A 15,315-nucleotide genomic window follows, 5' to 3' on the forward strand; every position below is an offset into this window, starting at 1 on the left:
GAAGTCGATCACCAAAATGGTATCCCCCTCTTCATATTCATCCCAGTGTGCCGACAGGTCTGTGTCAGGAAGGTGAAACGGAATCTTACGACAGGTGCAGTGGGCCAAGGTTACGGCCCCGGTGTCCCAGTCGATAAGTGGATTATGCTTTTGTAGCCAATCGTGTCCCAGGAACAAGGGTGTGGTGCCCAAGTCTACTACGGCCAACTTGATACATTCTACATGATCTCCAATATGTAATCGTACTTCAGCGTATTCCGTGATATCGCCCCCCTTGTTCCTCGTGCCATCAGCATTGTAAACCAGAATGGGATGGGCCACCTGTTTGAGATTAAGGGCGTGATCATGGGCCCAGGTGCAGTCTATGGAACTGCCGGTGGCTCCGCTGTCTACTAGTGCCTTTAGGGCATGAATGTCTCGAGTGTCTAGGGTTTCCAACTGCACGTTAATGGATACATTCCTTCCTTTCCTTTCTCGTATGTACATGGGTGGCCTCTTTAGGTCTTCCATCCATTCCCACTTGTTTCGTGCCTCTGCTGCAGTCTCCGGCTGTTCCTTCAGTGTCTCGCACAACTCCGTGGTGACTTCCCCTACTCGCTGCGGGTGTACCCAGTTGTTTAGGCTTGCCCGGGCAGCCGATTCGTTGGGGGCAAGTCATATTGCTCGTCATGTCCAATGTACCCCAAAGGGTTCATAGTACATGTCGATAATGGCACGGTGGGCCTCAGGTGCAATTTCTGGGACAGGGGTCACATGAGACTTCCCTTTTGGTGGCATGATCGGTATGTCAGACTGAAGGTGGGCTTCCTGGTCTAGAACCTCCTCGACTATTACTCGGGGTCATTGGTCTTGTCCTCATGGCGGCATTTGGTCACTGGGCCGAAGAGGGCCCTTAGGTGGCATTTGGTCGCTGTTCAACGAGGGGGTGGAGGAGGGCTCACTGCCCTGTGTTCGGCCCCGGCCAAGGGCATTTGTGCTCAGCATTGTAACCTCCACTTGTGGTCCATCCTTATCCGCTTTGCTTGAGGACCCGATGAGCTTTCAGGTAACCCATTGTGGATGCACACATATCGGCTCCCCTCGAGGGTCCACACCTTTTGCTGCTGCATTCTGCATTCGCGTGGCTACTGAGTGTAGGTGGTCCTCTCAGTTCCCAGCCTCAGCTGCTTTTCCAATGCTGACCAGTGGAACAATTGGGGTAGGCCCAGTGGACGGGGTTGTTGGCCGTACTCCTTCGTTGGGGCGACTGGGCCCAGTCTGTCTCTGGCATGAGGGCCTCTCTGTTGCATCCGGAACTTTCCTCATACTGCCAGGCGGGGGTTCCTGCGGTAGGACAGCCCCTTGGGGTTCATTGCTAGATGCAGGCTGTGTGGAGTGGCAGAAATCCCCTCCTATGCCTTTGGTGTTTTGCAATTCTCCTTCCTCAGTTTCTTCTATGGTTAACGTGGTGAAAAGGTTGGTATATTGATCATATGGAGTACCTATATACATACAATGAGCCTGACTAGCAGGAGAGCATGCACCAGATGAAACTAAGTCCTTTGCCGATGCTGTCGAATCACTTACTTCGACGCTGGCTCATCTTTTGATGACTTATCATCCTTCACCTCCTTGACCTTCGTGTCCTTTCCATTCTCTTCCCTTTCGGCCTCTGCGAGTAGTTGGCAGAGTCGTTGAGTGGGGATCTTCTTGCAAGGGGGGAGCTTGACGGGGATCCATTTTGATTTGTCTGTTGGACATTTATGGTCCCGGCTCCACCCGGTATTTCCGCACTTGAAGCATCGCTTCTCGCTCTGCAGCTTGTCAATTTCCATTGGCTGCCCTGCTCCACTGTATGTCACTCCTGTTGCATCCCTCTGGTCACTAGTACCTCCGGTCTTCTGTGATGATTTATTTTGGTTGCCTCAACCTGAACCATTGCTTTGGTTCTGGGAGGACTTACTCCCCTGCTGCTGAGCGACGCTGTAGTGATAATTGGCGTCAATCCTTTCGATGCACCATTTCCATTCAGCATACATGGTGGGACGTGTATTGTCCCCATGCATAATTGTGGTGCAAACCATCAGTCGTACGGCGGCTTCGACGGCTTCGAACATTTGCTTCTCGTCTCTGAACTCCTCACACTTGTGGGCCAGTTCTTCGAACTTCACGAAGAACTCTATGGCTGACTTGAAGTCTGCTTGTCGGAGCTTCTTCCACTGCTGCTTCCAGATTGCTAACTCCGCTACTTCTCGAAATCTCATCGTGAGATCCTTGGTGAATTCCTGCCATGAGGGTAGTCTCCAGTGCTCCTGTTCATCGTGATACCGGTAGTACTGGTCGTTCCACCATTTCTGTGCATCCCCTTGTAAATATGACTGGGCAAACATGATCTGATAGGGATTTTGCCCAGCCTGATTGAGAGTGTAATACATGGGGAATACCTGGAAGTACAGTTCGCAGTGATGGAGGTAGCGAGTGATATCCGAAGATACCCCAGTAAAATACTCCAGTTGCATGATCAGCTTGGGTTTCATGTCATTCCAGGGGTTGTTCGCTCCTGGAGCTAGTTGCCATGGCAGAATGGGGTCCGGTGGTGGAGGCAGTACTGGGAGTATGGGCAGGTTCAGAGGTCTAGGTAGTGACTGGAGTCTCGGGTTGTTTCCTGGAGACGGATATCCTCCTGGTCTATTTGGAGGCATCGAAGGTGGTGGCCCTGGGGGTGGTTGCTTGGGAACCGTAGATCCCTTTCCTTTGTCTAGGTTAGACGGCCCAGCCCCTTTGTCCTCCTGAAATCCCTGATCCGTGCCTCTGCCCCCCATGTAAAATCTTTCGGTCTCTAGCAAGTGAGGCATAGGTGCAGGTCGTCAATATGCTGCACATGTGGGTTGCGGGTATTCTGGGTTGCACAGGTTCCAGACTGTCATGGCCCTGTGCCAAGCCTCAACTTCGACAATATTCTTCATCAAGAAGGCGTCCCTGGCATCTTTTGCCTCGGAGTAGTCTTCTCCCGCTTCGGTGAGGAGCCAATGCGGGTCTCCCACCATATCCTCCATGATTATCTCATACATCGACTCCCATCCTAGAAGTCTGAGGGAGGGGGGTATGTACTGTACCGATCTAGTGAGGATCTTCCTGATGTCCCTCATTATTTTGGTAATGATTGCGGAATTGGGCGGCCTCTTTGGCATCCCACTGTCGGCTTGCTCAGGTGGACCACGTAGACCCCCCATCTGTGCGCTGTCATCTCGCCTCTCGGGCTCTCCGCCTTCTCCACTCTGCAAGGTCGGAGCAGTCCTCTCTGGCCTCCTTGAGGAGCTCGAGGTCCGTCATCCTTTGCGAGGCCTCGCGAAGTCAAAGCTCTGCTGTTCTGATTCTTCTGCGAGCTTCCTCATCTGTGGCATCTGGCTCGAGGGGGAGATTGAAGCTGAGGTCTCGAATGGCCCGGCGCTCTGTGTTTCGGGTGCGTGCACTAGTCGCTCTTGCTCTGTCCATTCTGGCCTCTCCCTCTGGGGTGAGCCAGGCAGTGACAGGGTTGAAGTTGGACTCGACGAGCACGTGGTACTCATCAGTCCATGGCTGCTGATTGAAGGGGACGGGGGCTGCGAAGGCTCTTGGCACGACTGACAGGGTGAAAGTGGGGACTCCGGGGAGTTTGTCGGTGGAGGGACCTGCTCCAGGGGTATCAGCGTATAGATCAGGCTGAGTTTCCGGGTTGTAGGACTCAATGGTGTCCCAGATACGCTGCTCCATTTCAGTGGGGAGGGTAACAGTCCTCGGGACTGGGGTGTCCTTGGGCCCAGCAGTTTGGGTCGATACTCCAGCCACAGGAGTTTCTTCCCGGGCGAAGACCCAACTTGTTGCAGGGTACCATGCCACTGGGATGCCTTGCCACTCTCTTTCTCCGCCTGGTGCAATTCTACCGTCATAGGGGATTGCGGTAGCTGGACCAGTGGTAGTTGCGGCGGAGGCCCCAAGGCCAAGCTCTCCACTATCTTCTGCAAGGTCATCTCCATGGAAGTACTCCCTGGTGTCGGCTTCTGCATCAATGTCGAATGAGGTCCCCCAGTTTCGGGGATCGGGGTCATTCCCTTCTTCCGTCAGGATGCCATCGAGGAGGTCTTGGATCCTAATCCTTTCGAACTCACTGAGGGCATCACCGCCTTCTTCGCTCTCGTCCACAGTCCCTCTTTCTTCTCCTCCAACGGGAGGGAGATCGAGGATGCCTGGTATGGGAGTGTTGCCGTCTCCGAGGTGGATTCCTCGTACATCTGTGATGTTGACGGAGGATGCTCTGGGTGTTGGGGAAGACTCCCCAGAATCTGAGGATTCTCCTCTGGGCATGATGGGTCATCCATCATGAAGGGTTGGTTGCACAGGAATGTGCGGGTATGGAACTACAGGGTACGGAATCGGTAGGTGTGGAATGTAGTGAAATGGGAGTCGTGCCCTTTGGGCGCGGGTGCAGCACCTGTATAATTGCCTAATGGCAATGGCAAGGAGTGCTCCTGCTAATAATCCAAAAGCTACTGCAACGGTTGGGAGCAGTTCCGCAAGTGGCATATGAGCAAGTTTACGGCAAGGGCAGTGAGTGCAATGAGAAATGTGATTATGATGTTGATGTCGGTTTCATAGTTGGGAGACATTCAAGGGCTACCTGGGTAAACCCAAAGTAGATCTGGAACATCTGGTGGTATCGCACTCGTCACTATCAGCAGTAATACTGCCAAAAGGATAAGTAGCTGTAGAAGGTATTTGTAAAGTAATGTTTTTTGCTTTTCCATCGGTCCTGCACTCGGTACGCTAACAGCCACTAGACTGTCCTCTCAAATCGTATGGTGTAGACCTCTCTAGTCAAGCGGGATTGGAATTTCCTTTGAATGTCGTTGGGCAGTGTTCGTTCTCTGATGTGGCGCTGGGCAATGTGTAGACGAGCTTCGGCTAAATGTTAGCCACCAACTCTACAAACTAGATCAAGCCAGGATCGCCACTCGCACTTTGGTGGATCGATACACTTGCAGGTCTGAGTCTGTATGGGATGAGTGGAAGTGAACTTAGATAGACACGAAACATGGAGTTTGAGTTGGGTAGATTAAACCTTAGCCAAAGCTGGGGTTTAGGCCAGCGTAGGCTACTACTTAAATACAAGTTGATGTGCCAAAAATAGTACTGTGAGAGTTCCAGTTAAACGGTAAGAAGCATGTGAGTAAGCATGAATGCATGAGTGAACAAGAAAAAGAAAAAGAAAAGAATAAACTGTAACATGTCATGAGTGATGAGGAGGAGGAAGGAAGTGGAGGGGAAGATAGGGTGGACGAGGATGTGGTGATAGGAGAGTTGGTGCGTGTGGAATCCTAGGCACCCTTCTTGGACTTGTATATATTTTTTGGATGTTGTCTTGTACATGGATTTTGAAGGCACGGGCCCTGATAGGCATAAATATATATATCTTGGCTTGTATGCTTGAGTGAATGAGGGAGAACTAAGGAAAGCAAGAACTGGGCATCTGATGGGTTCTGTTCCCAATTAGGAAGGTAATTTGCAATAGTTTTCCAGGATTTGATTTGAAATTCAAGGAGCAGAGACCGTAGGGAGCCGATAAGTTATGGGTAGGTCAAGAAGCAATGGGCGAGGGTTTGAGGGAGGCTTTGCGGATGGTGACTTTGGATAGTGGTCCTGGTTTGTCTGGATAACGTTGGTGGAAGTCTTCGATATATTCGTCCGCAGAGAATTCTGTAGCAGGGATCCAGGCAAACTCTTCATCGGTACCTTCATAACCCAACCATTGGACTCGGTATAGGAGTGGACAGCGGAACCAATGGTCAAGTTTAGAGTTGAGGATTTGAGAGATCTCATACTGTTCTTCACCATCAACTTCAACTGGAGGTGGTGGAGGTTGGGTATGGTTAGGGATAGTATTGGTCTCCATGGGTTCAAGTTGGGAGACATGGAACACAGGGTGAATGGAGTGGAGGTCTGATGGGAGTTTGAGAGTGAAGGAATGGGATCTGGGCTGAGCAATGATTTCGAATGGTCCTAGGAATTTCTTGGCAAATTTCGCAGTAGGGTGAGTAGTCCTGATATGTTTGGAACTGAGGTAGACTTTGTCGCCTACCTTGAATTCAGGAGCCAGGGACCGTCGTTTGTCCACTTGGAATTTATAATGGGACTGAGCATAAGTGATTTCATCTTGAAGGAATTGGTGGAGCTCGTCGAGGTTAACGATGAAGTCACAGGCCCGAGCGGAGGCGATGTCACATTCAGGATGGTGATATTGGGATGATAGCCTTTGTTAGCAAAGAATGGGGAGATTCCGGTGGAAGCATTGGGAGCATTGTTGTAAGCAAACTCGGCAATAGGGAGTAAGGTATCCCAATTGTCTTGTTGGTAGGAGCAGTAGATATGGATGTACTGTTCCAGAGTTTGGTTAGCATGTTCAGTTTGTCCGTCGGCCTCTGGGTGATATCCAGAAGTGAAGTGAAGCTCCATATCCAAAGCTTTGGCAAGAGCACGGGTGAACTGGGAGACAAATTTGGAGCTGCAGTCAGATGTTATATGGTTGGGAACACCATGCTTAGTGAACACATGGTTAACAAATAACCGGGAAAGCTCCTCGGAGTTGATGGTGTCATGGGTAGGGATGAAAATTGCTTGCTTACTTGTGCAGTCGACGACTACGAGGATAGCAATGAATCCGTTGGAATCTGGTAGTTGTTCGATGAAATCCATAGAAATGGAATCCCACGGGCGTACTGGGACCGGCAATGGTTTGAGTAAGCCAAAAGGGCGGTGTCTAGGTGTTTTGTTACGTCCACAGGTAGTGCAGGATTTAACATAGTGGTGAACATATTCACACATCTGTGGCCAGGTGTAATTCTGTCGGACAAGTTTGAGAGTCCGATTTTGACCAAAGTGACCTGCCAAGATGTGGTCGTGATTGTTTTGGAGAACGCAAAGATCGAGATCATCAGAGTCTGGGACATAAATGTGACTGTCAAGACGTAGTAGTCCTGATTCATCCATGGACCACCAAGAGGAGTTGGAAGGGGAAGATGTGAGTCGGAGGCCTTCGGTGGCAGCAGAATCCAACGGCTGTGCATTCTTGATATCAGAGTGGAGCTTGTCGATGTCCATGATAGCACTAGCATGTAAGACAGGACCTTCAAGGAATGTAGCACGGAGTGAAGCAGAGAGTTGTTCTTGAGTGAAAACAGGTCGGAAATTGTGAGGATTGACTTGGGCGTATTGACTATCCCCCTCTTTAGGGTAGATGTCCCATTGTCTAGTGAGGGCATCCAGTTTTCCGCCAAGTTTACCCGGTCGGAACCAAATAACGAGGTTGAATTGGGAGAGGAATTTGGACCTTGACGTCAAGTAAGGACCTTGGTAGTGGAGAAATACTCAAGGTTCTTGTGATCTGTAACGATGTCAATGGCTTCCGCAGAGCCTTCAAGGTAGTGACACCAATATTTGAAAGCTTCGAAGATGGCTAGAAGCTCTTTATCATGCGTATTGTAGTTGAGTTCGGCACCGTGGAGACTCCGGGACAAGAAGGAGATGGGATGGATCTCACCATCCTCTAGATAAATGGATAGGATGGCAGCAATAGCGTAGTCAGATGCATCGGTTTCCACAACCAGTTGATGGTCAGGAAGCCAGTGAGTAAGGATAGGAGCATGAGTAAAAGCCTGCTTCAACTCATTGAAAGCGGATAGGCATTCTTCATTGAATTTCCATGGAGTTCCTTTGCAAGTGAGTCATATTAAGGGCAGGACGATCTCACTGTACTCGTGAATAAAACAGCGGTAGAAATTGGCAAAGCCGAGGAAGGATTGGATATCCTTGACCTTGCGCGGAACCAGCCAGTCGGTAATAGCTTTGACCTTGTCTTCAGACATGCATAAGCCTTCAGGTGAGAGGATGTAACCAAGATATTCGACAGAGTCCCAATGGAATTCACATTTGGAACCCTTGCAGTAGAGGCCATTGGCTCGGAGTCTGCAAAGGACTTCACGTACGTGTTTTTGGTGATCCTCGGGATTGTCAGAGTAGATAAGGATGTCATCAAGGTATATGACAACAGATACATTGAGCATATCAGAAAAGATGTCATTGATGAAATGTTGGAAAGCCGTGGGAGCGTTGGTGAGTCCAAATGGCATGACACGCCATTCAAAGGAGCCATAGCGAGTCCGAAAAGCGGTTTTCCATTCATCACCCTCAGCTATGTGAATGAGATGGTAGGCATGACGCAGGTCTAGCTTGGTGTAGAGACGAGCAGAACGCGTGGAATCGAGGAGGTTGGAAATGAGGGGCAAAGGGTAATGGTCTTTTTTAGAGATTTTATTAAGGCCATGATAATCTACACAGAGTCTAAGTTCACCAGTTTTCTTCTTGACAAACAGTAATGGAGCTCCGTGCGGAGAGCGGGAAGGAGTGATGAAACCATTATGGACGTTATCGTCAATAAACTCGTGTAAGGCTTTTAGTTCGGATTCAGAAAGGGAATAGATGGGTCCAAGTGGAGGGGTGGAGCCTTCCTCAATATTGATCTTGAGGTCGTAAGGGCGATGCTCGGGGAGTTTTTCAGAAAGGGAATCACTGAATACATCAGCAAACTGGTGGTACTCCGGTGGGACATCAGATAGGTCAGCGGGTGCCATGGAGGTAGCCTTGCCACTAACACTAGGCATAGAAGGCTGCAATGTGAACTGCTGAGCTCCTTCTTCCACACAGGCTCAGACAAAAGCGGCAGCCAAAATAATAGATATCTTGGGGGCAGCCGAAGCACCAAAGGAAGGAATGGTAGGGTAGGAATAGATAGGTTCGTAAGGCGGCAGAGCCCATCGGGATCTCGATTTTGGGGTGGAAGATGATGATTGGGATGGTTGGATTGGACTGGAAGAGTCCGAGTGGACTGGCACACATGTGTCGGCAGCCGTGGAAGTGCTTGATGAAGAAACAACTGATAATGGTGAACGGAAAGTGATACTGTGCTTTACCCAGTCAATCGACGGATTGTAGCGGGAGAGCCAGTTGTATCCCAGAACGACATTACAAGATGAATCTAGATGAGTGATGTCGAAGTCAATAGGAAGGATGTCTCCAGAAGAGAAACAGATTGGAAGGGAAATGGATTGGGAGATGTGAGATCCGATGGAGCTGTCGAGAAGCTGAAGTTGGACAGGGAGGATAGATTTGGTAAGGAGATTGTGATCCTCAACATACTTTGAATCAACAAAGCAGTGGCTAGAGCCAGAATCAACGAGTGCAAGAAAATGAAGGATAGTAGAAATGGGTGAACCGTCGGAGTCTGATCTGGAGCCGACTTCAGATGAGAGAGAGACAGTTAGGGAATGATTGGAAAGAGTGGCAGCATTGAGGGTTACGATCTCCAGTGCACTGTGACAGTCAACGCAACCCTGTCCTAGTGCAGAGGATACAGGGTTGCTCTCTAGTTTTCTGATTCCGACGGAACCATTTCAATAGAGGCAGTGGACTCAGGAGTAGCTGCAGCTGCATGACCCTGAGCAGACGCCACAGCTTTGCGCTTGTTGCAGTCTTCGGTCTTGTGCTTACCTCCACAGAACATGCAGAGGTTATTCTTCCAACAGCGGTCCTTTTCTTCTTGAGTAAGATGGCCATCTTTGCCTAGCTTGTCAGCGTAGGGCTTAGGGTTGGAAGAGGAAGAGTTGTTTGGGGAAGACGAAGATGATCCCGTGGAGCCTGAATGAGATGACTTTTGGCTCACGGAGTTGGAGTTGGGAGACAAAGAGTTAGAACCCTTTGCCTTGTTGCTCTTGCTGAAAGAGGAAGATGGATTACTGCGATTCTCTCAGGAGATTTGGGCTTTCCGAGTCCAGTAGTGAGCGTCGAGCTCTTGAGTGAGATTCTGCATATCACAGAGATTATCAGGTTTTCTGTGGTGGGCCATATCATCCTTGATGCGGGAGCAAAGGTCACAATAAAAGGCGTGACAAAGGGAGTTGTCACTGTAGCCAATAATGGCAGCATACTGATTGAATTTGACAATATACTTCATGATGCAGTCTCCATCGTGCATCTGAAGGTTTTCCAGTTCATCTTTGGCATCTCTGATGGCATCGAAGGGGCCGAAGTTGGTTCGGAGTTCTGAAAGGAAGGCGGCATAGGAGTATGCCCAGGCAGGAGGGTTGTGGTGATTAGGGTGGAGGATATCCAGTTCGAACCAGTCAAGTGCGACACCAAAAAGGAAGGAGATGGCGTAGTTGACTTTGGCCATGTCCGATCGGAATGCATCGGGACAGTCGTTGAAGTTTAACTGGAGGGAGACAATGAAGGCTTTGAGTTTTCAGGAGTCTGAACCGTCAAAGGTATCTGGTTCCTTGACCTTGGTGCGTACAGCATGTTGTTGATTGCCATTGACAGCATCAGAGATGCCGCGGAGGACATTCATGAGCTGAATGAGAATCTGGGCATCATTATTGGGAGGGTTAGGATTGTTACCAGGATTGTTGTTGGGTCCTCCTCCAGGACCACCAGGACCACCAGGGTTGGGTTGGCCACTGCCAGGATTTCCCGATGGGTGTCCATGGCCATTCATTGGCATATGAGGGGGAAATTCCCTGTCTTCCGAACCTTGGTCATCATCATCATTGCGACCTTGGATATCATCGAACAGAGATGTAGTTGGATTCCATGGGGGGTTGCTTCAATATTCGCCCCAGCCATTGGATTCTGATCGCTGGGCTAGGAAGGGGTTAGGCGATCGGTTAGCATCGGATTGGCAGGCAGTGAAGCCACTGTGGAGGTAGGTTTCCCTACGGGATTGTTGGTGAGAGGCGGAATCCGATCTGAAGAGAAGGGGACCCTCTTTTGAGGCAGAGGCAGGGATATTGTCCATGGTATAGGTTCGGTTGTTGACCGTGGAGTTGCGGCTGGTTTCTGGAGGGATGGTGAAGGTAGAAGACATGATTTTAGAAGAAAATTTCAACTCAAGGGTTTGAGTTCGAATATACTGTTAGGATCGTTGGTGAGCCTCAAGGCTCTGTACGCTCAGAATTCGTGGATTTTAGCATTATAATAAATGCCTTGTCCACTTAGTGGACTTTCACTAAGTCAATGATTGCAATCATGGCAATACCCACTCTTACCACCAACTATCCTTCCCAGCTCGTATTCCATATCAATATGCGCCACTTCATTAATGCTGCCAGGCACCTGATTGCAGATCTCATGGAATTAGGACCATCATTGATCGCCCAGCACAGCCATCAATGACATCAGCATCAAGCATCATTTAGAAGAATGCCACAGTCAAAGTACCAACTCCACGGCAAAAGACCTAATACCATGACCTTTCCACTCACATTACTAAGGCTGTTACAATGCCAAGACAATGCCACACACATCTACTTCAGTGTACCACCTTCAGTGTACTTTGCCACAGCAACACAGCAGCCCAAAAGTCCGTATGTTGGCAGAATTCTTTCTAATCACTAAGTCTATACGCGGTAAAACCGTGTGGGTGCTGTTACTTTAGAACTCTGGGAGCACGCATTTTGTATCATTTCTTACCAATCAATGTACTAAGGACTTACTAAGGACTCATTTCAAGTATTCTAATTTTATTCCGGACTTGTAGTATAAAAGCTAGTGTAGTAGTAGTTATAGGACACACAGGTTATCAACGACAAGTAACTAAGTTGCTACAACCGCTATCTCTTGTACCCACTAGGAGACAGACAATAACAGCATAGTCACTCTGAGTTATACTCTCTGTCATGGCTTTTCTTCTAACAGTATTGGTGTACACTCATATTGCACCAATACACGGAATTTCGTGTCCACAACTCGCGTTTATCTTTTATTCTGCCAGCATCGTTTCACTTTCACCAGGTAGCATCGTTTTACCAGTCTTCACTTTCTACGTCGCCATTGTTTCACCCCAGTTCAGCTCAGTACAGTTACGTCCCCGTGTGGACACAGATTAGGATCGTTATTGCCACCAGCAGTGTCTGTCATGGAATTTCAGTCAACAGCTTCAGTATAGGATCATCAGTCACGGTATTTGGTATCTTGCCATCAGTTTCAGTATAGGATTGTCTCCGTGTAGACTCAGGATTAGTATCAGTTTCGTTTTGCCGTCATTAACCTCAGTATAGTTTCAGTTTCAGTCCAGCCCAGTCCCAGCCATCGTTTTGCCATCACTAGTTCCCCCTCATATCATTGCCAGTTCATTTTATCTTCGTTTTACTGCCAGTTTCTCGTTTCTTGACTACAGTCTTCGTCTCTTGCCATCACGGTATTTGTTATCTTGCCAACGGTATTTCTCTTTGATGGCATTTTCTCTAATTCCATCAACATCGCCCACGGCTTTTACTAGTTAAATTGCCATCACTTCGTTCATGGTTTGCCGGTATTCCCAGTTATACCGGATTCTGTTTCTTCTCGTTTATCGAGACCCTTCCCGGCTTACAGCCAATGTTTTCTAGTACTCAATTGTTAAGGGTACTACTTTGCTGACTGAAAAGTCACAGTGTATACTTGCGTTCTTGAGGAATTCATCACACAGAGGTGCACCAAAACACTCACACAACAACAAAGCCTTTATTGCCGCTATGCACCATTTGCCATGAACTCCTCTAGAGTTTTGGTTTTTGCCATTGCCACGGAAGTTTAGGCTTATCATCGTGCCAATAGGATTGCAGCAGTAAGTGCACGTAGCAGAATGCTGTGGGATGCGTCAGGCATAGGTGAAGCTATTAGCAACATCACCCCTGAGCCAAAGCCCTAAGATGGATATGGATGGAAGTCCATGGAGTGGCAGAGACGAGGTAAGAGATAAGTCCAATGGATCAGAGTTCCGCGGACTGGAGAACGAGAGTGTGACTTAAGAGTCAGAGAGAGATTGGGCTGAACCAAGTTGATATTCGAACTGAGTATCTACAGTGTAATTCTAAGGCTTATATACTAGCTAGGAGTCCAATCTAGTTCCTACTCGGAGTGGTCTACATTCTAGGGTTGTCGGAGGATGTATTCTACTGGTCGGTAGCTGATGGGGTCCAATGACATGTTCGCTACCGATGTCGGGCTATTGATAAATTGTAATGGAGAAGTGAAATATAAAATGGAATATAAAATGGAATATAAAATAGAAACTGGGAATCGGAATCCGTAGGTTTCCAGGCTGTGGCTTGTTGGGTTGAGTGGAAGTTGGGTTTCCATCGGCATGCTTGTTACAGGCTCATAGAGCCCTCGGTTAGTGTGGAATGCAGCTTTGAATTCGTCTCCTTTCTTGATCCGAACATTGTTGTATCCCCAATGAACATCTAGCTTAGTGAAATACCTCACATCTTTCAGCTTATCCATAAGATTGGAGATAAGCGGTAGAGGATAGCAGTTTTTGATGGTCATTTCATTAAGCTTGCAGTAGTCTTGTACTGGCCGCAGTTTTCCATCCTTTTTCTTAACAAAGAAAAAGGGGGATGCCATCGGGGATTTGGAGGGTCAAATTCGGCCGGTAGCCAGGTTTTCATCAAGGAATTTGTCCAATTCCTCCTGCTCCTTTGGGTTCAAGGGGTATATCTTGCAATCCAAACTGGCATTGGCATTGGGAATAAGTTCAATGGTGTGGTCCCAAGGCTTGCGAGGGGGGAGTTCATCAAAGTTTTCTTTGGCGAAAACATCGATGAAGTCTCGATAATGTTCAGGGACGATCTCCTTGAACAATTTTATTTTCTTTCCCTTGTTGGCCTTGGTGGCTAGGTCATTGGCTTTATGCCCCACCGCTCGCATGTGAAAGGCTTCTTCAAAGTCTATAATGAGGATGGTATCTCCATCCTCGACCTCGGTTCCCCACTGCTGTTCTGGATCTTCATCTGGGAGATGGAACAGTATTTTGCAGCAGTCACAGCATGCCAAAGTTACCGAGCCTGTATTCCAGTCAATAAGTGGGTTGTGCCTTTGTAGCCAGTTGTGTCCTAGGAAGATGGGTGTGGTCCCTAGGTCAACGACTGCTAATTCGATGCATTCGCTGTGGTCTCCGATCCTGAGTCGGACTTCAGTGAATTTGGTGATGTTGCCACCTTTGTTGCGAGTACTATCTGCATTATAGACTGGAGTGGGGTGAGCCACTTTATGCATGATAATACCATGATCATGGGTCCACTGTCGGTCAATAGTGCTTCTGGTACAGCCACTGTCGATCAGAGCCTTCGCAGAGTGATGGGCCATAGTATCAAAAGTCTCCAGTTGTAGGGTGATTGTGATATTTTGCCCCTTCGCTCCTCAGACGTATTGGGGTGGTTTGGTAAGCTGGTCCATATGTTCCAGCTTTTGGTATTCATCCAGATAGGATTCCCTGACTTGGTGCTCCAAGCCAGTAGCTAGTGGGTCATCCACCTCTGTTTGTTGTCGGGGGTGGACCCACTGTCTGAGAAGTGACATCTTCTCTCCTGGAGCCTTGGCGAGTCACATGGCTCACTGAGTCCAGGCAGCTCTGAAGGGCTTCAGCCATTGGGAGTCCTGAGAGTACTCCGCTGATGCTGGCAGCATCGGGGTCTTCCTCTTGTCGTCGCAGTCCATAGGCTGCAAAGGCCCTGCTCCTATGACCATGTGACTGGTCAGTTCCCTTTCACCTCGGTGCGGACACCCACTCGGGTTAGTTGGGACTTCACTGGATTTTGGAGAGTTCCATAAACTCTTTAAATACCTAGAGTCGCTCTTGCCGTTAGCGCCTTCTTTCAAGGAAGTACGTACCTGGGAAGGGGAGCCTCTCTCCCCTGTTCAGCCCGCTTGATCCTTGTGGGCGATTGAGCTTTTTTGGCCAGTGTCCTCTGTGATAGAGGTGGCCGTTTCCTGGGTATCCTTTCTACTTGGTTCCACGTGTGGTGCTGGGTTATCTCCAGAGGCTTTACAACAGTCCGCCATTGGGTCCGCTGGGCTCCACCGGCCCTCAGCTTCATCCCTAGGCTCACCTGGATTCTCTGACCTCACCATCACCGAAGTGGTCTGTCATCGGGGAACCTTGATGCACAGAGGAGATGCCAGTTCACCATCGTCTGGATCCACTGCCGCTATATGCGACTTTCCTGGGAGTTGGACTATGTAGCCCTTGTTTTGACCTCCTGTATGGCAGACGTCGCCTGCAGGGAACAACGACATCACACCCCCAAGGTTCCACCCTTGGTCGCCTGTCGAACCAGTATACTCCTCTGCATCATACGTGCGCCCCAAAGAGGTATTTGCAGTGGCTTGGACACAGCAGGTACCGCCAGTACTAGGACATGACTGGTGGGGTTCATTGCTAGTGAAAGCAGCGGAAATCCCATGTATGCTGTTGATTGGCAAACTCGA

The sequence above is a fragment of the Desarmillaria tabescens genome, assembly GCF_030435595.1.
Source record: "Desarmillaria tabescens strain CCBAS 213 chromosome Unknown EV420scaffold_109, whole genome shotgun sequence".
Classification (NCBI taxonomy): domain Eukaryota; kingdom Fungi; phylum Basidiomycota; class Agaricomycetes; order Agaricales; family Physalacriaceae; genus Desarmillaria; species Desarmillaria tabescens.